Here is a 27,628-nt window from a genome sequence, read left to right on the forward strand (position 1 = left end):
TTACAATGTTTCTCTCCACATAGGGTTTTGTAAAACATACAGACAAATATGCAAGACCCACTATCTGAATATTACTCATCTCTGGGCTATAAGAACTCAAAACAGCCCCAAGGGCAATCCCCAATTCCTTGCGCACAAGCTTACCTGCAAAATCTTTTTGTTTTAGACATGAAACAGGGCAGTCTAGCCAGCCATTATCTCTGAAGTGAATTATGTGCCTTTTACCAAAGCTTGGCTCAATATCCCCCTTCTTACATTTCTTGGCTTTGTTTTGTGTGTGTGTGTGTGTGTGTGTGTGTGTGTGTGTGTTGCTGTTTTCTTTTCTTCTTGAAAATTATAGACATGGTAATTCACTTGCGATGCACTGAGAATCTTAATCTGGCACCAGTGTTACTGGTAAATTGCTTCCTTTTAGCATGAGAGAGGGCAGCTTGCACTTCCTGCGATGGATCATACAGCCATCTCCCTGCCTGGCCACAGTAATAAGCAGACGCTCACATTTTTAAATATAACAACCGTGGTTTCTTCTCTCAGAATAACAAATGAAAGACACAGCGGCTTATTTTTGAGCCGGAGGAGAGAGAATCCCCACAAACCACCGAAAAAAAGCACTGCAGTTAGCATGGATATTTGGGCAGACTAGGGGAGAAGGAAGTACAGAAAAGAAATCATTTCCTGTTTATTATCCCCCTATCAAATTACAACAGTTCACTAGCAGAAAGCAAGAACCCTGAATTCTAAACGCTGGGCAGTGAAGGCTGGACAGCACTGTCATCAGGCAGAGTGTCAGAAGAAAATGCCATCATTTGTTGTATAAATTTGTTCTTTTTTTCCTGTTTCTCAGTTTTCTAATAAGAATGGCAGAAGAAGGAGGGGAGGGGGGAGGAGGGGGAGGAGGAGGAGGAGGAGGAGGAGAAGAAGAAGAAGAAGAAGAAGAAGAAGAAGAAGAAGAAGAAGAAGAAGAAGAAAGATGCCTCCAGTTAAGCAACTTCTTCAGGGTCACTTAATGTTCTCATTCAGGGGGCTTGGCTGTTGCAATGTTTCCTCCACAACTGCAAATTGGATTATAACAGCCAGCCCTGGAAGGTGGGACTCCCCTGATTCTGCACGCATTTGCCACGTGGCATTACCCAAGAAAATGAGCATAGTGTCTCTCTCATTTAAGTTTTTTAATGTGAATTTATTTTTGAGAGAGAAAGTGTGAGTGGGGGAAGGGCAGAGAAAGAGAGGGACAGAGGCTCTGAAAGCGGGCCCTGTGGTGACAGCGGCGAGCCTGATGTGGGGCCGGAATTCACAAACCCGGGAGATCCTGACCTGAGCCGAGGTCGGACGTTGGACCCACAGAGCCACCCAGGTGCCCCCAATGTCTCTCTCATTTAGAGCAAACTTCCTGAGACCAGTGAAAGACAAGCCTCCTGTTACTGAGGGCCCCTCCAACTTTTGAGTTAAAGATACTAACAGCTATGCAAATGCAAAAGAAAATGGGTTTTTTGGCATCTTCTGCCTAATGTCAGGACGTCTGTAACATCCGTGCCAGGGAAGCCATCGCCAGCGTGTACTGCCTTTTTAGCAAGGCGCAGAGACTTTCGGACAGGAAGGTGCTGTGCAACAGGCAAAGGCAACACGTGTCTTATGACATCGGAGCTTTTTGCAAGCGGCTAGTATTTCATATTGTGTGAGGGATATACCTTCAACTCCTTCTGCTTGTCACTTTTGATGTTTTGATTCTAGCTACCAAATCAGCAATCAGGCCACTGAAGAACAGGACCTGCTCTTGCTGTGGTCCCCCTTCATTTTCGCTCGCCTGTTCTCAACATTACGAACTCTAGGTTGCCAGAGAGAAAACTGCTGGGGTTTCCTCTAAGCTGGACAACGACCTCACGTGCAGTCACTGCCTCCTCCTCACGTACAGTGTTTATTGCTCACGTACGATGTTTATTGCTGCCCTGCTCGCACTCCTCAGCCTGCCTCTGCCTTACTCTGAAAACTGGTCAGAATCTTCGCATTTCCAAGAGAAATGCCCCCTCTCGTGGTCACTACTGAATACTGCAGTTCTCGCTTCCCGCCAGAGCGTTGTGAACTAACCTAGGAACACCAGTGCGCCCAGAGTCGGGGGAAAAAAAGCTTTAAGCTTTTGCTGTGAGAGCTAAATACTCTATAACTGCAGCCAGCTTTCAGATGTAGATTGAACCATATGAATTGTTGACAGTCAACTACTTTTGACCTGTAAAAATGACAGTTTCATACAGTTCAAAGTCGTATGTAAAGATAAGCCAGGCAGGGAAACTTTTACCAGCTCCTACGGTTTTAGCCCTATGAATACCAGCCAACGATGGAAATCCTTCTATTCTAGTAACTACAGTGAGGAGCTTTAAACACAACAAATAAATAGTTTTCAAGCCCCAAATGCTAGGTACTTTGCCAAGCCCTGAACTTAACCTTCTGTTTCTTGCCAATTGGAAGTTGATTATAAAGAAAGGCATAGAAAGTTGGACTTTCCTAGATCAGTCATTTATTTGTTATGGAGCATTTGCCAAATAAGTGACAAAGTTACCTCTAGCCCAGCACAAGTAGCTGGTACTCTGAACAGGCTTCTTTATCTTAGGCAAAGCAAACAGAGTAATGCTAAGTAGGGCGTCAGGGTTCTCTCATAGATGTGATTATTTTTGTAAGTGCTACATTTATTTGTTTTTAATATGAGAAATTAAATAATGTGTGATAAATTATGTTAGGCAATCTTTTCCAATAATGGCAATTCATCATGCTAACAAAATTTTAAATAAAACGTTATGTTTAATTATTCATTATTAAAAAACATTGATGTCAAATGGGAATAAGCCTCTGTCACCTCAAATTGGAGACTTTTTATAATAAATAAAGAGCTCCCAGAAATCAATGAGAAAAAAAATCAACAACTCAGTATGGCAAAGAATGTGATCAGACAATTTACACATTTTTTTAAAATGTGTTACACACATGTAAAGAATCTCAATGTCACTCAAAGCAGTGAAAATTAAACCTACATCATGATATCAGTTTCACCTCTCAGATTGTCAAAAGCTAAAAACTTTGTTAACATACTCTAGACAAGGTTGTGAAGAAACTGGCACTCTTATAACATTTCTGGTATAAGTATAAATTGGGGCACTCTTTCTAGAAAGGACAATTTAGCAAAAACTATCAACATCACAAATATATATACCCCAGGCTGTGGCAAATTTTGTGTCTGGTAATATAGCCTACAGATATGCTTTCACACATATAACACAATGTACATAAAAGGTTATTAATTGCAGAAGTACTTATGATCGTACAAAATTACAAACAACCAGAAGTCAACTAAGAAGAATAGTTATATCGCTAGTCATTAGGCAAATACAAATCAAAACCACAGACACTACCTCACACTTGTTAAAATGGCTTTATCAAAAAGACAAGAAATCAATGTTGGTGGATATGTGGAGCAAAGGGAACCCTTGTGCACCACTGGTGGGAATGTAAATTGGTGCAGCCACTGTGGAAAACAATATGGAAACTCACCCGCAAATTAAAAATACAAGTAACATATGATCCAGCAATTCCACTTCCGGGTATTTATTGGAAGAAAACACAAATACTACCTTGAAAATACATCTGTACCACCACGTTCACTGCAGCATTATTTACAATAGCCAAGATATGGGAACAATCTAAGGGCCCAATGATGGTGAATGGATAAAGAAGATACGATATTATATATTATATATAATACATATCTTAAAAACTCAAAAAAGAATACAGTTAAACAACAATATATTCATATAATGAAATACTATGCAGCTGTTAAAAAAGTTGGAAGCTCTCTATATACCAATATAAAGCAATATCCAAGATAAAAGGGGTGCAGAAGTGTGCATAATATGCCATTTTATTGCTACAGAAAATATTTTTTTATTTTTGCTTTATAAATATAAAGAAACTCGAGAGAATACACAAAAAATTAATAACATTGGATAATGGAAAAGGCAGATTATGGAAAGAAAACATTTACTTGTATTCATATGGGGGTAGTGTATATGAAATTATCACATATACAAAAATTAAGTGTAATAGAATCATTTATGTCAATAGGTTAGGGGAAAAAAATCCCTTCTTTTATCTTCAACAAATTTAATAAATTGTATGTTGATGTGTGGGAAGAGTGTAAGTAAAACTGTTTAAGGGGCGCGTATACTTCCTTCCTGCTGACAGACCCTTTGTCTGATCCCAAACAAGCTAAGGTGCCGCTTCTCCGTACGTGAACAGGAACAGAATTTGAGACCCCGATTTGAGCCCCTGACCCCAAGATAAGAGTTCTGCTGAGGGCCAACTTTTTCTCTAAGACCTCCAACCACTTTTAGCATAAGCAGATGTCCAACAACAGGCAAATGAGTCAGTGTCACTCATTTCCATATGAAATGAGCTTAATACTTAAATTATTTAAGTTATTTTAAATAACACTCTTAGTCTTTCAGAGCCCTTTTCCTCCTGCTGCTGCCAGTACTCACACATTAATTCACAATCATGAGCCCTACTACCTGTTAGGTGCTATTCTAAGAGTGCCCAAGTAGACAGCTCATGAAGTACCCCAAAAACACAGGAGCTTGAATGATGTACCATCTAGGGTCAAGATTTAACCCCAGGACCAGTTCACTCTTTCTTGTTGACCTTCATGAAGTTGGAATTTGTTATTTATGGCTTAAGAGTGAGATCACATACATACCCCTACCTACAAACTCAGAGAGAAATCAAGTTAAAGAGGACCTTATAAGGAGATTGCTGAACTCGGCAATGTGATGAATGGTTCTTGTGCCTTTTTCCCCCTAAAAACAGTGTAATTTTTTAAATGTAAACACATGCATATACAGCCCTAACTAGCTATGGGACTGGGCAGGATTTTCACTGTCTGATTTTCCTAATCTGTCCCCTAAAAAACGGAGTTAGAGCCGTGTGTCTTAAACTTTTTTTCATTATCACACCCCCCCCCAAGGAGCCTTTTTAGATCCTTCTTCCCTATCAAGGGGTACCATCAAATGTTACAATTAAACACACTGCATATGTTGTATGTAACTGTATGTATATCTTGTATGTATATCTTTATACATAAAGAGTACTTTTTTTTTTTTTTTTTTTTTTTTTTTTGCTCCCTGTGATGGTTAATTTTATGTGTCAACTTGACTGGGCTAAGGAATGCCCAGATAGCTGGTAAAATGTTATTTTGTGGTATCTCTGTGAGGCTGTTTCTGGAAGAGATTAGCATGGGAATATGCAGACTAAGTAAAGAAGATCGTCCTCACCAGTACGGGTGGGCATCATCCAACTTGCTGAGGGCCTAACTAGGGGGAAAAAACAGACAAAAGTGTGAATGTGTTCTTTACTTGAGCTGAGACATCCATTTTCTCCTGCCTCATACATCAGCCTCCATGGTTCTCAAAACTTCAAAATCAGACTGAATTGCATCACTAACTTTCCTGTTTATCCCACTTACAAACAGTAGATTGTAACACTACTTGACCTTCATAACCATGTGAGCCAATTCTTATATCTCTTTTTATAGTATCTATTTATCCATCCATCCATCCATCCTATTTGGATCTCTTTCTTTGGGGAACACTGACTAATACAACCACCAAGAATCAAATTTGTGCCTCCACTGAGAATAAATGAATTATATCCCCAAGGAGAATCCACAAGTTTCCTTCTAGTTTTAAAACTGAGGGAGTGGAGCATGCTGTAGAAATGCATATACCTAAGCACTAGATGGGTTTGAGTCCAATTCTGACACCACTACTTGCTTATCATAGGACATTGAATAAGTTATTTCACTTACACCCATGTGTAAAACAGGTGTAATGACACCTCGTACGGGGCAACTAAGGCAACTAACATCAACTAAGGCAAAGTGGGTGAAGCCTCTGGCACTGCACCTGGCACGCTGTAAGCAATCAATCATTGGCACCTTTTCATGGGCTTGATTTAAAACAAATCTAAACCTTACCTCTATATCTAAAAAATAAAACACTGATGACAGTAACATGTGCAACAATCGTAAATGATGATTCGATGACCTTTCATTTGTGCTGGCAATGTAGCCTACCCCAAATGCTGACTTCAAAATTCTACCCAACTGCAAGGCCACCATCACATGTCACCTGAAACCTTCCCCAGTTGCACCAAATGTAAATCTTCCCATTCTCTCAAGCCCCATACTATACTTGTTTATAACACCATTGGGTATCAACCACATTCTCCTTTATGATTTATATAGATTTTTTTTAATGTTTATTTATTTTTGAGACAGAGAGAGACAGAGCATGAACTGGGGAGGGTCAGAGAGAGAGGGAGACACAGACTCCGAAGCAGGCTCCAGGCTCCGAGCTGTCAGCACAGAGCCCGATGCGGGGCTCGAACCCACGGACCGCGAGATCATGACCTGAGCCGAAGTCAGACGCCCAACCGACTGAGCCACCCAGGCACCCCTGATTTATATAGATTTTTAAGTGCCTTAAGGACAGGAAGTCTGTTCCATTCGTCTGTGCGACACACACACATACACACAAACTCGACATTATTTGCAGTAAACTGTTATTTGATAAACAAACTAATGCTGTACATTTGGATCCCAGAGATTAAAAGTAACACGAGTACTTAAAAGTAAAAAGAAATAGGTATCTCAATATCTGTGTCCAACATAATGACCTAGACAAGTAACTAAAATATAGATAGACTTGAGTTTGTTTTTGTCATTATTTATTCTTAAAATCCTAAACATGAATCCCAAGTAAAAGCTCATCTTTTCATATTGTAGAGATTGGTGAAAAGTCCTTCTGGAAATAGTCCATTTGTGAGGCATATACATTTTTTTAAAAGAGGCTCCTGCAAGAGGGTTAGGCTGCTTTCTAATATGTGTCAAATTTGAATTCTATTAAAAGTGTACCGAGTATCTGAGTAACAGTCGGAACAGTGTTTTGATCCCCCATTCTATCACTATTACTGATGATCGCTCTTTGTGGCCTCCTGCCTGGGCTAGGGGAGATTCTGTGATAAAAGAAACACATACGTCAAATGTAGTAGCAGAAAGCTAAGTGGAGCCAGAAAGAGAGAGTGACTATGTGAAGCATTTGTTTTTTAGACCCTATGATGTTTTAAGCATATACCTAATGCTTTTTACACATGCTGAATAACCAGGCTAATTAAAAAGCCCATACAGCTCTTGTTAAAATCTGTTCAAATTTTTTGGAGCACCTGTTATAACAGAATGCCCACAGACTTGATAGTTTAGAGCCAAGACACCTGCTACCTTATGTCTCACAGTATGTTCAGTTTTATACTGTTAGCAAAAAAATAAACACTTTTTGACATTTAGCAATCTTATACAAGTGATATGAAATAATCAGGAAAGAATGATAGTTTAACCCTTCTTGTGCTGCTCTGGGCAACCACACCCTTCTTATTTGGAAGTGGAATTTGATTATATTCCTGAGAAATTACTTATGATTTCTTTAATCAACCTTAATCATGCAAGGTTTTCTAAAGAGTCTGGGGACCTTCTTGAACGTATGAAACAGGGAATTTTCTAGTTAAAAGTTCTGTAAGGCCCTTAAAGAAGCACATTACTGTTTTGACTTTATCAACTGTTTATGAAATTTTTAACAGCTTTGATATTATTATTCCTGATGAAAGTTTTTACAAGAACATCTATTTGAAAATGCATTTACTTTTAAGGGGAAAATATTATAAAAATTCTCCACAGCTAAGGAATTTTCATAGTCCAGGCATGTACATAGGAACGTTTAAATACTTCTTAGATTCAATTTTAGGGTTGGTAAACAAATCTTATAAAGATAATGTGAGAGTGGCTTTCAAGATACATAATTTATAAATAGCTGCCATTTTATCTATAGTATTTAAGTACCTTGAGGTGGAACGTGTCTTATTTGACCATAAGTCCAGAGTTGGTTAAAAAAAAAAAAAAAAATTAATTTTATGCTGTAACCAGTTTAAAATTTAATTCATGTTAATGACATTTCTATTAAGAAACTCTGCCTTTGATCTAGCGATCCCACTTCTAGAATTATGTCCTACAGTAAAGTCACACACATATATAAAGACTTACGTACAAGAATGTCATTTTCAGTATTGTTCATAGAGCTAAAGATATGAAACAACATAAATGTCCATTTATAGAGAACCAGGTAAATAAATTATGACAAACCAATACAAAAGAATATTATGTTAAGTGAATAAAGCAGGTATGTGTATAGTATTATGAAGTTACCACTAAGATACCGTGTTAAGCAAAAAAGATATAAAAGCAAATTAGTAAGCACACACACCATTTGAAAATTTACATCAATACAGAATATCTTTGGAAGGAAACACAATAAAGGGACAATACTGGTTAACTCTGGGGGAGGGAGAAATGCAAGGATAAGAAGACAGGGGTCGGAGGAACACTTACGGTTCATTAAAAAACACTTTTGTGGGGGCGCCTGGGTGGCTCAGTCAGTTAAGTGTCCAATTTCGGCTTGGGTCATGATCTCACAGTTCCTGAGTTTGAGCCCCACATCCGTGCTGACAGCTAGAGCCTGGAGCTTCTTCGGATTCTGTGTCTCCCCCCACTCCCCAACCCCGTTCGGGGTTCTGTGTCTCTCTACCCCTCCCCCACTCGTGCTCTGTCTCGCTCTCTCAAAAATAAACATTAAAAAAAAGCTTTAAACGCTTTTATAGTTTCAGCTATTTGTATTGCATATACATCTTACCAATTCAAAATATTTTCAGTTGCAAATTAAAATAATCCATTAAATTTGGGAGAAAAAAAAATGTGATGCACTATGGGCATACTTTAATGTAACATAATATCCTAAAGTACTTGTAAGTTTCCAGACTGTTACTTAGCTAACTCCAAATCATATTTAACAATATAAATCACAATTTAATGTCTAATTATGATGGCGAAAACAGCTTTTGAATGTTGAATGTGTATAGCTGTATTCAAATACAAGCTGTTTTGACTTTTAACCAACATACCAGAACTAGGAGTGATTTTGTTGCATAATTAGAAAGCAACCTAGAATACACTTTTCTAAGATGTTTTTAAAGATAATGAGAAGCATTTTTAAATGTTTAAGAGAAAAGATGTTTTAGCTTCTGGACACCTATCAGAAGAGAAAAGTAGGATTCTGTCTCTATTGGGCATCATAGTTCACCATGAACCTTGTCATTTGGGGCCGAATGCATCCCCAAACTGGGATTCCTGAGACCTATTTCCTCATATGGACAAGAATAGGTACCACGACTGTTCCAGGGCTTACAACTACCAAGCCGTACATGGTGTTCATCCTATAAATCCCCACACAAGTGATCAGGATCCACTCTGGACAATACAGTGAAGCAGATGACTTACCTTCAGACATTCTTTCTCATTCATGGAGAGGGCTTTTAGTCTTTCAAAAACAACTTTTCCACCCTCAAGAGCCCAGCAGCAACCAGCTCTCCAAAACCATCAGATGAACACACTAAAATTATAGTATACTTAATGTTTATTTGCATTTTAAAAGAAAGTACAAAATTATTTGGAATTGGCTCAAGTAGTAAGTTCTGGTGAAGGGGTGGCAGGCTTTAGTGGAACAGACTGAGGAGGATGAATGAAGGTGGATAGCCTGAGACCAACACTCACACCCATCGGCCTTCTTGGCCAATGCTTGATTGGCTGTAAGGGTTCACGTTACCACTTCACGCAAGTAGCAATGCCACACTGGTCATTAGTAATGCTCACCAAACATTCCTGATAAGCTTCTTTCTGGCCCAAGGTGGGATTCTATTTCCTGGCTCCTTTGATGGGCGGCACCATGTAACCATTCCTGACTATTGTGATATGAGAAGAGGTGATGTGTGACACTCTGGGCCAATGTGAGACTCTGCAGAGCTAAGTTGCCCTCTGCCATGGAGGTCAGCAGCCCTCCAAATAACAGAAGCTCAGTCACCTAGGTCCTGGAGAAGGAAACAAACCTATGTGAGCAAGAAATAAACCCTTGTTATTTTAAGCCACTAATTGGAGTTATTTGTTATCACAATATACTCCAGCCTCTCCTTACTGATACATATGGGAGACACTAAAACCAGACCTAACTGACTCAGAATAATAGTCTTTAGGTTTGCTAGGTAGTAATTATGCTGAGTTATCAAATGGTAAGTTTGATTTTTTTCTTCCCTTTAATTTTATTAAACACTTTTTACTCACTCACTAAGGTCCTTTTCCAAACACAAATTTTGACTACATCCCTGGACAGTTAGAATTACTCAATTTGGAAACTGAGGAAATGAAACACAGTGTTTCTTTCCCTCTCTCTCTCTCTCTCTCCTTCCCTCCCATAGTTTGAGGAGGAATTCTCCTTGAAAGAAAAAGAAAAGAAAAGAAAGAAAAGTGGATAGCCTAGGAATATATTTTTATTAAAGTGCTGTGTAAAAAAATAGCCTATTCATGGGGAAAGTTGGCATAATTTCAGGGCATTCTAAATTCTTTAGTTTGCCAAATTGACCCAATGGAGGAGAACAGGTCACACAGCCCTGGAATAAATTATTATAGGCAGAGAAAGTCTTGGAAAAAGCATAACTCTAGGCGCCTGGGTGGCTCAGTTGGTTAAGCATCCGACTCTTGGTTTTGGCTCAGGTCATGATCTCAGTTTCGTAAGTTCGAGCCCCACAGGCTCTGCGCTGACAGCACGGAGCCTGCTTGGGATTATCTTTCTCCCTCTCTCTGCCCTTCCCCAACTCACACTGACTCTGTCTCTCAAGATAAATAAATAAACTTAAGAAAAAAAAAAAAAAGAACTCAAATCTAAGATCAGCATCCCACATCTGTATAGATAGCACTTTACAATCTGAAAAGTCTTTTCTTCTATATGACCTTTCTCAGGCTTTCTTCATCTTGCACGTGTCTTCTCTTTGTATGTGTATGTCCACCCAACAACACTGAATTTTCTAGGACATGTTCTCTTAATTCTGCATTATTGTCATGGAAATTGAAGCTCAGCGAGCCTACCTAAGTGATTAACTTGTCCAAGATCTCAGAGTCAAGATTCAAAATCAGATTTTCTGAGTCCAAGGAATTCTCTCACCGCTCTACTCTGCTTGCGGAAATAGGGAAAATGGAAAGAAAAAGCCCAGAGAAATTTCAGCCTATGGTCAGGGAAAGCTTCCTGGAAGAAGTGATACCTGTGCACATGCCTGTCACTGCACTGCCAGGTGTTGGTTTTCCCACTAATTACTGATTATCTTCAGTGTGGAGCTTAATGTTTGTTAAATGAATAAACAGATGTATTGAATAAGTAAAGATGTTATTTTTAGATGTACAATGAACTTTTATTCTTTTTTTATTTTTTTATTTTTTTAAAGTTTATTTATTTTTGAGACAGAAAGAGACAGAGCATGAACAGGGGAGGAGCAGAGGGAGAGGGAGACACAGAATCTGAAACAGGCTCCAGGCTCTGAGCTGTCAGCACAGAGCCCGACGCGGAGCTCAAACTCACCCACCTGGACCGTGAGATCGTGACCTGAGCCGAAGTCGGACGCTTAACCGACTGAGCCACCCAGGCGCCCCTGAACTTTTATTCTTAAGAGAATGCACATTTAATTCCTGAAATCATAATTCTAAACCATGACCCTCCCAAGCTTACTCCCAACAATCATAGGACCCATTTTTGGGAGCCCACACACCACGTTATTTTAGAGTAGAGAGCAAGCTAACAAGCAGTTAGCTAAAATATGTTCTCTTCTTCTACCTTAACAAATATATCTTCATAATGATCAAAAATGCTTAAAGTATATGTCAAGCTATGACTTTTTATAACAGATTTGGAAAATACCAGGAACAATGGAATTTAACTTTTATCATGTGTGCTGTTGGTAGGTCTGTGATGTTTGGGTGAGAAATAAAATGAAAATATGTATAATTCATAAATTATCATATATGTGTTCTAGAAAATATTTCTCACTTGTTTTAATTTCAGTAGAATCACTAATACTGTCATTATAATCAAGGTTTTCACATTATTTATGCTTTATTGACAGTAATGCCAAATGAGATCATCTGTCCTGAGTCACTTGTTTTGAAGCAGATTTCTGTTTGTTCCTGTCTGAAGAAACTTTACTTTGCTGAGGTAATCACAACAGGAATTTTCAAATTACCAATGCAATAAATAATGAATAATATATACTTATCTTGCTCAAACATTGTAATGGAGTCACCTAAGATAAATTACTGTTATAAAAAATGTTACAAAATGTTCTGACTTTTACTGCATGCATAGTTAGCACGTATATTACAAATTTTATTTTCTCCCAAAGCACTACATAGATCCATTCAGTAATGTGAAGAATCCATATCTTTACATGCTTCGTGAATTTTAAGTTTATACCTACATATATACAAATCTGCATAATATAAATTATTTAAATATATAAATATTGCAGAATTTCTGCAGCCTAGTGCAACTCTTTCAAATACTGCTAATTTATGAGCACTTCTGGAACCATAAACTGGAACAAGAATGAAGCAAGAAAATAGACATTTGGCACTACTGAGATACCTCATCATTTAAGAATCCATTTTGGGGCACCTGGATGGCTCAGTCAGTTAAGCATCCGGCTTCGGCTCAGATCATGATCTCACAGTTCGTGGGTTGAAGCCCCGCATCAGGCTCTGTGCTGACAGCTCAGAACCTGGAGCCTGCTTCGGATTCTGTGTCTCCCTTTCTCTCTGCTTCTCCCCCACCTGTGCTCTGTCTCTCTCTCTCTCTTTCTCTCTCTGTCTCTCAAAAATAAACATTAAAAAAAAAAAAAAAAAGAATGAATCACCAAGTGATAGGGGCACCCGTGTGTTCCTTGATGACTTTATTTTATGTGTAAGACATGGGGCCCTCAAAGTGTGGGGCCTGGTCAGAGGCCCCTTTTGCCTGGGCTAAGAGATGTATTGCCAAAGATCCATTGCAGTGATGCTGAGGGACAGTCCAAAGGGGTTTAACCTACTTCTGGAAATTCTTCAGAAGATATTTTGCCAGATCCCTTTCACTTTAGCTCGTCATCGATTGTTCATGGTTAAAGATACGTAAGGAAAGTAAAATAGTACCAGTAATCTTTAGCACTTATATTCTCAAGCATAGATACAAGCATTCTACATACATTATCATACAACCAACGAGGTAAATAATCTCACGGTTCCCCCTCTTATAAATGAGAAAATTGAGACACACAAAGGCTAAGTAATCAGCTTCAGATCGCAAAACTGGTAAGGTGGAGCTGGTACTTAGAATAAGAAAGCCTCCATCCAGAGTCTTCACTCATAGAACAAAAGTTAGTCATAATCCTTTTATTCCATGACTTCCTCCCTCTTCAGTTCTTAATTTGTATTTCTTCTTAATTGCTTAAAGCAATTTTTCAAAAAGTACACGGGGAGGAGAATGTGGAGAGGGTTCAGCTCGCTTAAGTTGAAATCCTAGCTCTACGACCTACCAACCGCATGGCCTTGGAAGTCACACTTGCAAAGCAGAGATGGTCAGAGTACACACCTCACAGGATTAGTATAAGGAATAAATGACTTATTAATGTAAATTGCTCATAATAGCAAGTGCCATGCAAATATTTGCTTTTGTTGGTGGTGTTGTTATGTATGGTCCATTTTCTGAGCTCTCCAATAAGGATACAAATAGTACCTTCCTCAGAAGTTTGTTGAGTATTAGATGAGTTGAAACATGGGCATGTGAAACAATGCCCCACACAGAGAAAATGCTGTTTGTTTATTATATCATCATCACTGTTTGTTCTTTTTTTTTTAAGTTTTTATTTTTAAATAATCTATATACCCAACGTGGGGGGTTCGAACTCACAGCCCTGAGATCAAGAGTCGCAGGCTCTACCAACTGAGCCAGCGAGGGGCCCCTGTTATTATGATTCTTATGCGTGATGTATTTTCTGAGCCTCCTAACACATGAGAAAAATCTCATTTCTTTCACTCATGAATGAAAATTCAACTCAATGTAAGTGGTCGGGTCACTGGACATCTGTGCCTGGGAATTTTGCCTACCAGTGGCGCCCATCTCCACCTTTTCCTTCCCCAGCACCCTGAGGCACCAGGGGAACTCCCAGCAGTGCCTGGAGCTATGGAGATGTTTTGAGACTACTTAAGTGATGAGCAGAAAGAACACCTGAGGGGAGTGAGAGGGTAAAGCGAAAAAGAATGAAGAAAGATAAAAAGAGCAAAGCCCTGGAGGAAAGAATTCCAAGCAGCCATTAAAGGATTAACTGTAGGAAGGCAGATGAGCACATCCTCATCTGCAGTGTGACAGATCTGAGAAAGCCGTGAGGGTTGGGAATACCGAGAAGTTTGCAAGTTTGTTGCTGGAATGTGGGGAAACTTCTCTCTGGTGACCTCACTTTTCCCTACAAAAATAGGAAGTGAGAGTCACCTGCCAGGAGTGAGGATGCAGAAGTAGTGAGGTCTGGGTTTTGAAAAAGAGAAGAGAGGAAGTTTGAGATGGTAGTTGTGGAAAAGGGGAGAGATGACGGGCAGTGCTGAGGGCCTATATAACTTTACTCTGGCGCCGCAGATGTGGTGTGGTTGTGTGGTTTCCTTCAGCCACGCTCAGAAATGCTGCCTGGGCACAGGGAAGACAGACAGCCCGGGCAGAGCTTTTGCAAAGTTGTCGCATTGGAAAGAAAATAGAAGTTTCAAGATATTGACAAGACGTAGGATGAACTGATAAATCATAGCAGCTAGATTAAGTTGAGAAGGAAGAAGACAAAGGAATTGGAAGAGAGGAAGTGGGGTTTATCTCAGGAAAAATGAGATTAAGAGCAAAGGAGTTGGGAGTAGACTAGTGTGAAGGTTGCGAGGCAGTATAACCACGGTCAGTACAGATTTGAATGTATTTGAGAAGTTACTAGGTCCGGATTATGACAACTTCAGGGCACCCCCCAGGGAGGCAAGAAGGAGGATTGGAGGGAAATGAAAGTGAAGGTCCCTAGAGATGAGAAATAAAGAACCTGAGAGTCCAGGCAATTGGATGGTGTGCAAGTTACTAAGGTTGCCATAAGAAAGCACTACAGACTGGGTAGCTTAAACGACAGAAATTCATTTCCTCATCATTTTGGAGGCTAGAAACGTGAGATCAAGTGTCATTAGGGTAGATTTCTTCTGAGGCGTCTCTCCTCAACCCATACCTGGCAGGCTTCTTCCTGTGCCTTCACATGGTCTTTCTTCTGTGTCTAGATCCTACTGTCTTCTTGGAAGCATACCAGTCATATTGGACTAGGGCCCATCTCAATCATCTTATTTTACAGTCATATTGTGAGACTTGAGGTTTAGACTTCAGTATGAGAATTTGGGGAAGACACAATTCAGCCCATGACTGATGGGTCACCCACAAAGAGGCTGAAGACACTCAGAATGATGGTAGAAAGCAAGACAGAGATGAAGAGGGTGAATGAGACATTAAACTCTTCAGCGATTGAAGGACTAACTAATCAGTTTTCTGCCCTTTCATGGAGGCTAGTGTGCTTGCATATTAGGATTTGAAACCTATTTTCTTTGTGCAGTATTTTTTTCTCATAGACACATAACCCATTTTAGTTTTTTGCCACAGTCTCGGTTTTTGTCTTTTACCAAAAGACAGGATGTATGGCTGGCACAATCCCGTCCTCTTGGGCATTGGTGTGATCCTCTCACTGACTGTGCAGCAGGAGACCTGGCTGATGTGCAGAGTTCCTGGCCATGCCCTATATCTGACAGACACCCATCTCGTGTAACAGTGCAAGACTGAAGGCGAAGCCACTCTCATCCCCTGGCTCGATTCTCCAATACTCTGAAGGGCATGAAATAAAGCTGACTCTACAACACACACACTACTAGAACTGTTAGAACTTTCTCATCTTCTATTTTTCTTTGTCCTAATAAAAGTAATATCCACCTTTTATTGTACCCATTGTACCCATTGTACCCAGGTCTGTGAACTGAGCTGTATATTTATTATCTTATTTAATACTTATAGCAATCCCAGGAGCACCTGGGTGGCTCAGTCAGTTGGGCGTCTAACTCGTGACTTCAGCTCAGATTGTGATCTCACAATTCATGCGATGGAGCCCCATATCAGGCCTCACACTAGTAATGAGCCCCACTGTCTCTCTCTCTCTCTCAAAAAAAAATACATACACATTAAAAAAATTATAGCAAGCCCAGATGAGGAAATTGAGAAAAGAGATGTTAAATAATCTACCCAGAGTCACCCAGCCGGTAAGTAGCAAGTCTGTCTGGCTCCTAAGTACTCAACTCAACTACAAAACTTTATTTGTGAGGACCAAATGTGCCCAGATGCAATGTCATTCCACCAATCTCATTTCTTTCGAGATGTTTATGAATTGATTCCTGCCAGAATGTTTATGAAAAGTGAGAATAAAGGAAAACAGTATGTCTCAAAAGGTACTTCCTATGCTGTCCTTTTTTTCCCCCCAAGGGGTCAATTTACCAGGGTCAATGGAGAAATACATGGCTTTTTACCTCCTTTCAGCTTAACTGGCTTATTCTATTTCAGGAGGCAAAAATTGGTTAGGTCACAAATTGTCTTGCTCAATCTACTTTCATTTGGCTTGTGGTAATGGGTAAATTGTTCACAGGTTTTAGCAATAGATTATCTGTCAGTTTTTATTTTTAACATGAGGTAATGTGAGATTTTGTCTTTTGTCAATGTCTCATAGACATTGTAGTGTGAGACTGGGAGAAACTGAATCAGCGGCTAGTATTTGAATGCTTTTTTATTATAGAATGTTTACCATGGTGGGGAGGGTCTAGCCTCTTCTTAACTTTTTATCATCTTGGAAAATCACCAGAGTCATTGATTAATTTGGTGTTTGAGATGCTGAGCTAATGTCGGGAGGGACAAACACCAAATCGTAATGAGAGTCCACCTACTCATTAATTAAGTAGGTTTTACCTCTTTGTATTTGGGCTTTAGAGATTGGGAATAGAAGGATCTAAGCAGAATATAGGGAGTAATTTCTGGCTATGGAAATTTGCCTTTGTAACACCCACTCTCCTGGACTTGGGTTCAGGCTAATAATCAAATTCATGAGACACAAGAGACTTTATTTATCTCCAAAGTGTTTTAAGAAAGAATCAGAACAAGTTACAGCACAGTATACAATTCACAAGTACACAAATACAAATAACATTTTGTATAGTCAAGGTGTCATAACTCCCAAGCACATCTCCCAATGTCCAGTGCAAAGTCAGGACGACACATGATGTTGAGTGGACAGAGGCCCTCTCAGCTCAATGACAGCATCATTTCGGGGGTACCTTCAGCTTTTATACTTAGCTAATTATACAATCCCCTCTGGGGTTCAGGATTAATGACCATTCTCTCAACCATAGGTGTAGGTACTTGTTTTTGGTATATGTTATAGGATTCTCATTTATTTTGGATCTGGCATAGGGAAAGTCCTAATAGTTCCTTTAGTTGTGTTTCAGGCAAGATTAAGATCAAGCATCAAATCCTCAGGCGAACTGAGGCTAACGAGCCAGAACCTGATATGAACCTTTCCTTGAGGCTGCAAAGCCAACTACTAAAACAAGTTTCCATTACCTAAAAGTTCACTTACTGTATAAGGAGCGTTTTTCATTGTTCAAAAGACCAATGCATCTTTAAAAAAGGCGGGGGGCGGGGGAGGGGGTAAGAGAAGGATTTCAATTCCTGAAATTCCTTTTTTATTTTTAACATTTATTTATTTTTAAGAGGGAGAGAGACAGAGCGCAAGCATGGGAGGGGCAGAGAATGTGAGAAACACAGAATCCCAAGCAGGCACCAGGCACCCAGCTGTCAGCACAGAGCCTGATGTGGGGCTCAAACCCATGAACCGCCAGATCATGACCCAACCAAAGTCAGAGGTTGAAAATAAATAAATATTGGCTCTCTAACCCAAAACAAGTTTAACTCTAACTAGTGTTCAAACAAGAACATCCAGAAACATAGTAATTGGGGGAATCCAATTGATCAGAAAGCCCTATCAAGAGGTTACTCGAAAAATTAAAAATACAATTACCATATGATCTAGCAATTCCACTTTTAGGTATTTATCTGGAAAAAAAAACACAAAAAAAACACCAATTCAAAGAGATACATGCACCCCTCTATCCATTGCAGTATTATTTACAATAGCCAAGATATGGAAGCAACCTAAGTTGATAGATGAATGGTTAAAGATGTGATGTTTGTGTGTGTATATATAAAATGGAATATTACTCAACCATTAAAAAATGAAGTCTTGCCATTTGTGGTAACACGGATGGACCTAGAGGGTATTATGCTGAGTAAAATAAGTCACACAGAGAAAGACGAATATCACATGGTATCGCTTATATGTGAAATGTAAAGAATAAAACAAAACAAAACAAACATACTCCTGGATATAGGAAACAAACTGTTTGTTACCAGAGCAGGCAGATGTGGGGGATACAAAATAGATGAAGGATATTAAGAGCTACAAACTTCCAGTTATAAATAAGCCATTAGAATGTCATGTACAGCATAGGAAATATAGTCAATAATATTGTAATAACTTTGGATAGTGACAGATGGTAACTAGATGTATTGTGGGGATCATGTCATCATATATAAAAATATACACCTGAAACTAATAGGATATTATAAGTCAATTATACTTTAAATTAAAAAAAAAGAAAACCCTATCAAAAATCAGACACATACATTTATTGATAACTTATTTCTGCTGTTTATTGATCTTACACAAAGGAAGATATTGCCCATGATGTAGATACTTTTATTTCTATATGCATGTACTATATGTGAATATGTGCAAAGAACATTATATTATTTAATCTATAAAGCATAAAATAGGTTTCTTTTATATCCTTTTGTCCTCAACCATCTGTTACAGTTATTTTTCCTAAAAAACACAATAATTAAAAATTTCATTATTAAAATGAATAAATATACGTGTGTGTGTGTATGTATGTATATATATATATATATATATATATACACATGTATTTACTAAATTTTTCAAAAATTCCTGGGGAAAACTTTATTATGCTTTTAAAATCCTTATTATTTTGACACGTTTCATTGCTAAATAAAACTGTTTTAATTTAAGCTAAGAAAACTAATTGGTATCAGATACTAAAAGTTCTTGTAAATTGTTGGAAGTGTTAGTTCTGGGAATAGCATTTTTATATTTTTCATATTGATTTGCCTTTGAGACAAACTGCAACAAGAAAGCAGGTGATAAGCCTTTGTTAATGCCTCTGGGAGAAAATGCTGTAGCTACAGACTACTGTTGATAAACAGATTTTGAATTAATTAGTTCTACATAATTATGTGAGCCATCAAGTCCCTAAAATCAAATGCAACTTGTCTTATATCGCTTAATATATAAAGGAGAATAGAAAAAAATTATCTTTCATAACTTAACCTCTTTTAGAGTATAGTTTTAATTTTTTAATTTTAATTTTTTAAAAAAAATGATTGGAGTTTTAAAATGGCATATGTTCAAGGCATATTAAATATTTATTCTCAGATATGTAAAATGAGATAAGAAGCGATTCACTTTGTGTTACATTAGTGACAGAATTGGGTCTCAGCACATGCTACTATTCCAGCCTCATACTTGGTAGAAATTATATTTTGTTACCAGAAAATGCCAAAGCCAACATCCTGAGAGAAATAGCCTGGCAATATAAGAGCCAAGCTTTCAGTAACATATTTTTAAGAATTTTTCCCACATAGCTGTAACAGCAACAACAACAAAAAACTTTTATAGAAAAACAGAGGAAAATGCTTTAAAAAGTACAAGCAGGAAAAACTTCAAATATTTCTGAGAGACATAAAAGAAACCTCAATAAATGGAGACAAAATGACATAAGAAGATTTAATATTGTAGAGATGTTAATCATTACCAAGTCAATACATATGCTTAAAATAACGTAATTAAAAGTTCAATCAGATTTTTGGAATTTGGATCAATTTTTAAAGAAATTAACTAGAAGAAAAACATGGGGATAAGAGACACATATTTTTAGTTTTTTTAAAAAAAAATATTTATTTATTTTGAAAGAGATATGGAGAGAGAGAGCAGGGGAGGGGCAGAAAGAGGAGAGACAGAATCAAGCAGGCAGGAAGCCCGATGCAGGGATGCAGGGCTCAAACTCAGGAACCCGAGAGAGATCATGACCTGAGCCAACACCAAGAGTCTGACGCTTCACCGACTGATCCACCCAGGCACCCTAAGAATAAGAGATACATTTAATTTTTTTTTTTTTAACGTTGATTTATTATTGAGAGACAGAGTGTGAACAGGGGGAGGGGCAGAGAAAGAGGGAGACACAGAATTGGAAGCAGGCTCCAGGCTCCGAGCTGTCAGCACAGAGCCCCACGCGGGGCTCGCCACGGGGCTCCAACTCACAAACCGCAAGACCATGACCTGAGCCGAAGTCGGACGCCCAACCGACTGAGCCACCCAGGCGCCCCAAGATACATTTAAAAGATTGGTATTAGGTGGGGCGCCCGGGTGGCTCAGTCAGTTAGTTAAGCATCTGGCTTTGGCTCAGGTCATGATTTCATGGCTGTGAGTTCGAGCCCTGCATTGGGCTCTATGCTGGCAGCTCAGAGCCTGGAGCCTGCTTCAGACTCTGTGTCTCCCTATCTCTCTGCCCCTCCCCTGCTCAAGCCCTGTCTCTCTCTCCTTCAAAAATAAATATTGAAAAAAAAAAAAATCTTTTTAAAGATTGGTGTTGGGTAACTTGCTCTACTAGAAACTGAAATATATTATAAAACCACAATAATTTTTAAAAGATGATACTGACTAATGTAAGAATAGGCAGAGAAAAAAAAAAAAAAAAAAAAAAGACATGGCCCAAAGAGAGACCAGCATAAGTTAAAATTTATCCTAAAGACAGAATCCAAGATTTGTACCCAATTATTTGTTTTAATACTTTGTTAAATAGCAAAAATTGTAAGAAACCCCTAAAATAGTCAACCAAAGAGGCTGATTAAAGAATGATGGCATATCTCTTTAGGTGATGAAGTATTACATAACCATTTAAAAGCATAGTTTTAACAAATAAATAATTGCATAGGAAAATATTCATGAAAAAATATTCAGTGAAAAACACATGATCCAAGGCTATTTATATATATTTATACATATCTTATATTTAAGTGTATATAAACAAAAAATACATATTCATTTATATTACGCACATTGGATTTTTTTTAAAGATTTAAAGGAATTACATCAAAGTATTAAAATTAGTTAACTGTGTATAATATAATTATGTTACTTTTTACTTTCTTTTATACATTTTTTTGTATTTCCCAATTTTCCTGTAACTGTTGTCATCTAAGAGATGTAATGTCTACCTCTACCTCAATAAAAGAAAGAATGGGATACATAAAATATTTTAAAAGCTGGTTATTTTATTTTATTTTATTTTAGTAGTGAGGTTATGGCTTATTCAACTCTGCTGGTACTGACTTCAGCCACTTAAAATGCAGTCTTATTTCTCTGTTGCTTACAATTCCAAAAACTCAATGCCATGTTTTCTTTTGGTTACTGCATGAACCACCAAACAACCCGACAAGAACATATAAATAATACATAGGCCAATGTAAGGAGATATTAATTTGCTGTTCCAGATCTGTTATACAATTATATTAAGTCTAGTTTTACACTTCTCAGTAGAAAAATCCTATTTTTTTTAAGTAGATTTAGTACCCAGCACAGAGCTCAACGGAGGGCTGGAACTCACAACCCTGAGATCAAGACCTGAACTGAGATCAAGAATCAGGTGCTTAACCAACTGAGCCAGCCAGGCACCCCAAGTCTATATATTTTTTTAATACCAGGATAATAATTCTCAGTAGAAAAAGGCTTATTTATAATTTGTCTTTGACTCATCTTCATATGTATTTTTCTATACATAATAGACATTCCTAACTCAAATTTGAGCAATGAGGAAATGTATGACCCCATATAAGTCTGGAGTTTAGGTGGACTGGAAGTGGTCTGATCCGTGGTTCAGTTATATCAAAAGGGCCCAAGCCCATTCCATTTCTCCACTCAGGCATTGTTACCGTGTCAGTTCCCAGGCTGGTTCCCTTCATGGGAACAAGAAAGCTACAATGGCTTTAGTCATAAAAATGTCAAGAGGAGTAACATAGGCCACCTCTTCCTATGTCTCTTTCTTAGAAGCAAGGAAACCTTTCACAGAAGCTCTCATTACACTACTCAAACTTCCTTGGCCAGAACTGGGCCATGTGGCCAATTTTAAACTAATGCAAGGGCAAAGGGATTAGCATAATTATCATAGGCAATATAGGAAGACAGGATATGTAAACACAATCTGGGTTCTGCTGTGGAAAAGGAAGATTGGAGTGGAGGCAGGAACAGGGGTGGGATGAGGGTAGAGTGTGTGGCATGAATGTTGAGTAGGTAATCTTTTATGCTCCAAGCCTCCATTGCTGATAATGACATGAGATGAGGGAGGATTGTTTTTTAACTAAAGATAGTAAGAGACATTGTGATAGATGCTAAAGTTCTAACAGCAGATAGGACCTAAACTTTCTCCTCCAGGAGCTTACAGTTTTAACAAAGAAGATACACAAGTAAACAGGCAACTGAAACAGGGTGCTACATCATGGAGCCCAAAAACCTCCTTGGATGGGGTACTTCATCAGCCTTAAGTGCCTAAGAAGGCAATATCCAAGTATATTCTAAATTTGGAGAAGAGGAAGTCCTGTGGCAATCAAGAGGTTGGCATATTTGGGGAACCAGAAAGTGTTGAGGCTAAAGATGTAAGACTAGATCAGGTAGGGCCTGAAGGCCATGCTAAGAAGCTTACATTTGATTCTGAAGCAATTGGGAAGCCAGTAAAATATTAAAAACAAGAAATAACATAATCTGATCTCCTTTCAGAGCATATACTTCATCTGCAATGTGGAGAAGAGACTGAAAAGAGTCAAGCCTATGTTTAGAGATCATCTAGATGCTTTTGTAGTAATCCAGCCCAGAAATCCAGAAATTAGAGGATGATTTGAGTTTCTGGTTTAGGCAACTAAATCGATGCTGGTGCTAGAGACAGAGATAGGAAACTCAAGAGGGTAAAACAAGTGCAGGAAAAGATTATGAGTTTATTTCAGACATTATGAGTTTTAAATTCTTATGGGACATCTAAGAGGAAATGTGCAGTAGATAGTACTGTTTGGTTAGGCTTCTTAAGATTACACATTATACGACATTATTAAACTGCTATTAAATATCCCCCATGAAAATCTCATCAAATAATATTAGTAGTTGCCAGATTATTCAGGCATTTTCTTTCATTTCTAGCTCTGACATGATTTGAGTGATATGATGAGAAAAGTCATAGCAAATGTTTTGCATGCTGACAATTTAAACTAATAGATATTTTTAGATGTTGTGTAAGAAAAGAGCTCTGGGCTAAAAATGATGCTGACATTTAAAGGCTTTCTGTAAACTTCAGAAACGTGTAGCCTTAGACACCAAGGCTAGTAGTTTAGAAATAATGCTTAGCATCTAAACTTAATGCCTTTTCAACTTTGCTTTCTGTATTGGGCTCAGATGTTTCTACCCCTACGCACTTTTAAAATGTTCACTCTTCTATGTTAGGCCCTAAAAGCCTCACTTACATTGGGTTCAGAGTATTTCTGGCATGTTTGTCCTTTATAACAAGGCCCTTTGTCCCTCTTTTCAAGTGTCTAGGCAGTGCAGCAAGTCTAGGTCTTGTTCCCCATGAACAAATGGTCTTTTATCTTAAAAGAAAAAGTGGACATAAATCCTTTTAAAGATTCATCCAAGCTGTATTTTCAATAATATTTTTGTTTTGTAGAATTTTGCTTATTTCATGTTATGCAGGTTCTTGGCAGAAATTTGAAAAATACAGAAATGTATGAAGAAAGTAAAACTGGGGGTACCTGGGTGACTCAGTTGGTTAAGCATTGATTCAACTCTTGATTTCAGCTAAGGTCATGATCTCAAGGTTGTGAGATCAAGCCCTACATCAGGCTCTGCACGGGGCTTGAAGCCTGCTTAAGATTCTCTCTCTCTCTCTCTCTCTCTCTCTCTCTCTCTCTCTCTCTCTCTCTGTCTAATAAAAAAGAAGAGTAAGTAAAACTGAATCATAGTAGTACCACCCAGAGGTAACAATGAGACCATTTTTAAAGCTTTTGGTGCATTTTGTCAAATGCTTATTTTCAGGAAGTCTGTACAAATCTATACTCTCATCACTCATTTATATACGATTTAGTTCAGAGTAAATGATTTGTGGTTTCCTTCTCTACTAAACACCATTAGAACAAGTATTCTTTAATGTTTTCATAGTTCCTAATCCACATTCTTATACTCTGAGGTTCACCAGTGAGGTTTCCTCTGAAGCTACAACCACCTGGGAGAAGGAAAGAGCCATTGATTTGGGGCTGGAGAACCAGGCTGTAGTCTTAGCCCTTTTACATACTATACTCAGTGTTGAGTCTGGCAATCTAACTTCCTCGGGTCTTAGTTTTCTCTGTCCAAATGACAAGACTGTATTAAAGATCTCCATAGTTCCTTTCAGTAGGGAAAATAATAACAACAACATGGTGCACCTGGGTGGCTCATTTGGTTGAGCATCCAACTCTTGATTTTGGCTCAGGTCATGATCCCAGGGTCGTGGGATCGAGTGCTGCATTGGGCTCCACACTGGGTATGGAGCCTGCTTGGTATTCCCTCTCTCCCTCTGCCCCTCTTCCCTGCCACACTCTCCCTCTCTCTCTAAAATGAAAAGGATAAAAATAAATAAAAATAACACTAACAAATTTTATAGGTAAAACAACAAGAATTTTGCAAACAGTCTGATGTTCTCAGTACATAATGTTATAGGATCTGATCTAAGAATATAGCATTATGGTCTTCTCTAAGTAAATGTTTCTTTCTTTGACAAGTTAGTATCCTTCCTCTGCAAGCAGATTCTGAAGCTTAGATAGGACCAAACTCAGAAGTAGTGGGCTGGTCAGCCACCTTCAGGATATAGATAGCACCCAAAATCTCTACCCTACCTCATTTATTCCACCATTACAGCTTTATTCCTCATATCTATAAATAATATAAATAATTTTAAGAGCAAACTCATAATCACAGCCTTTAGGAGGCTAGGCCTCTACTGGGAGTAGGCATCCTGGGGCCATTTAAACTAGTGAGGGCCAATGATATAAAACCACACTACAATCCTTCAGAAATCATCACAAGACAATGTCTATAAACATTGAAGAAAATTTGATAGTACAACCAAAAGTCACTTTGCCTTTGTTTCACCATTACCCAGGGGCAACCAAAAGTGTTCTCCAGCCATTTCATTTCTTTCCAGATTTTCCAAGCTTTTAGTTCATCCATATCTAAATCCTAAGAGACATTATATTTGTTGAACAAAATATTTCAGCTATGTTTGGTTGAGATTTTGAACAACAAATTATTTATCTGGAAAAGGAAAAGCAAAGTATTAACAACACAAAAAAGCCCAAATGATTCAAAGAAGTATCAAATTATCTTGCCTATAACAGGGAACTACAGTTATCTTTGGCTCCTAAGGACCTCTGATTTGCCCACTACTTACTCATAATAAGCAAGCAGATATGCAATTGCCAAGTGTCTTGTTACTCCAATGAGAGAACACAGGATTACAGCAAGGCTTTGGAGTAAAGGGCAGCAAGTGTGATCATGCCAAGGCTGCCTAGAATGGACCTCAGGGGGAACCTGACCTTGGTTGTTAAATAGGTCTCAAATGCGCACTGCTCAACTCTTAAACCTTGGTAGCCCACTGAAGCCTGAAATACTAGTGCAAAATTAAATTTGATTTTTTTACCTTCTTAGAGAAGGTAAATTTCAATGTTTTCACCTAAATAGAATCAATGAAGTTTATAGGCAGTAGTTTTCATCTAAATATAAAATACGCACGTTATACGTACACTCACACATATATTTAAGTGATAGAAACTTTATCTAATACTTCATGAAGCTGACTGTCTCCTTTCAGAGAACTGAAAACTGGCTAGAGGCGGCTTTTTTTAGGATAAAGAATAAAAAACAAGGGAGAGATAATGTTTTAAATCTCAGATTGGCTGGGGGCACACAGTCAACCTTATTTGGAATGAGAAGGCCCAGGGATGGTTTGGCATTTGGGAATTGGCTGACTGGGTATTCTGTGTTTCTGGCCAAGAAGAGCATTTCCAGGGACATGAAAGTTATCTAAATGTTATCTGACTCACACAGCACCCTGGGCAAGAGCAGCTCCATCTTGGACCTAGAAAATTATTTCCAAAACCCATAACCAATTAAATCAATATTTTTAAAAGTAGGACCCAAGGATGAGCATATTTTTAGGGCTTCCCAGGTGATTCCAATATGTACTCTCAATACAAGATTTACCTCAGCTAAATTTACCTCAGATAAAAACCTCAATACAAGGCTAAGACCCTCAATACAAGATTTACCTCAGGTAATTATTATATACACTTGAGCTTATTATGTTTGAGTAACACAGAGCCAGAATATACGAGAACAATTAATGAAATGAATCTTTAACAGACCACCCACCCCAGAGACCCAACTACTTTTGGCTCTTCTCTTCTTGTGGGGTACCAGCTGTGGTGTTTGACATATCCCTACCTGAATCCTCAATCCCCAGCTTGGGATTCCCGAGATTACCCCCAGGGATTCTAACACACCTCATAACATATTTGGGGTTTTTTTCTCAGCCTACTCTGAAACCACTTAGCTCAGAATTCCTGAAAGGAATTCTCTCCCCATTAGCTCTCCCCAATCAGCTAAGGCGATTGAATGTAAATTAATGTGAATCTTCTGGGCTCTGTTAGTTCTATGAAGACTTTAGAAAAGTCTAGAACATTAAAAAAAAAGTCTAGAACATGCCAGCTTCGAGGGATGATTGGGGGAGAGAGGAGGATAAGGGAAAATCTCTGGATCCTCCTGAATTTCACCTTCTCTCTTCCCTCTATTCTTTGATATGGACAATTCACATTTTTTCCGTGTCTTATATGTCTTACATAGGGTATCATAAGAACACAGCTTCCAAGTGCTAGAATGATTCCCTTGGCAAAAAGACAAGCACCCATTCAACATCTCCACTTAGTTGTCTATGCTTTCTCCTTGGGTGTCCATAGGTGTCACAGTACAAAAAATGATATATTTGAATTATCCTGTTAGGATTTTTCTCATGACCAATTTATGAATATCCACTATGATTTCTAAGCAACTGGCCTTCCAACCTCAAGGCCAGAATTTTGAAGTATTGTAGTTTTCGTTTTGTTTTGTTTTAACTTAGAATGACTATATTTACACCTACACACTAGGAAGGTAAATGTTGCTTGTGTGCTGCCATTGTGATGAGCATATCGAATACAATGATTGTCAAGGAAAATTTCCAGATGAAATTCCAGACAACAGACTACAAAGTGTAACCATATATAGCCGCCCTTTTCCTACTGAGTCATGACAAAGCAGGTAGTTAAAAATCATGTTTAGTCTTGTGTCT

Source organism: Panthera tigris, chromosome C1 (genome assembly GCF_018350195.1).
Source record: "Panthera tigris isolate Pti1 chromosome C1, P.tigris_Pti1_mat1.1, whole genome shotgun sequence".
Classification (NCBI taxonomy): domain Eukaryota; kingdom Metazoa; phylum Chordata; class Mammalia; order Carnivora; family Felidae; genus Panthera; species Panthera tigris.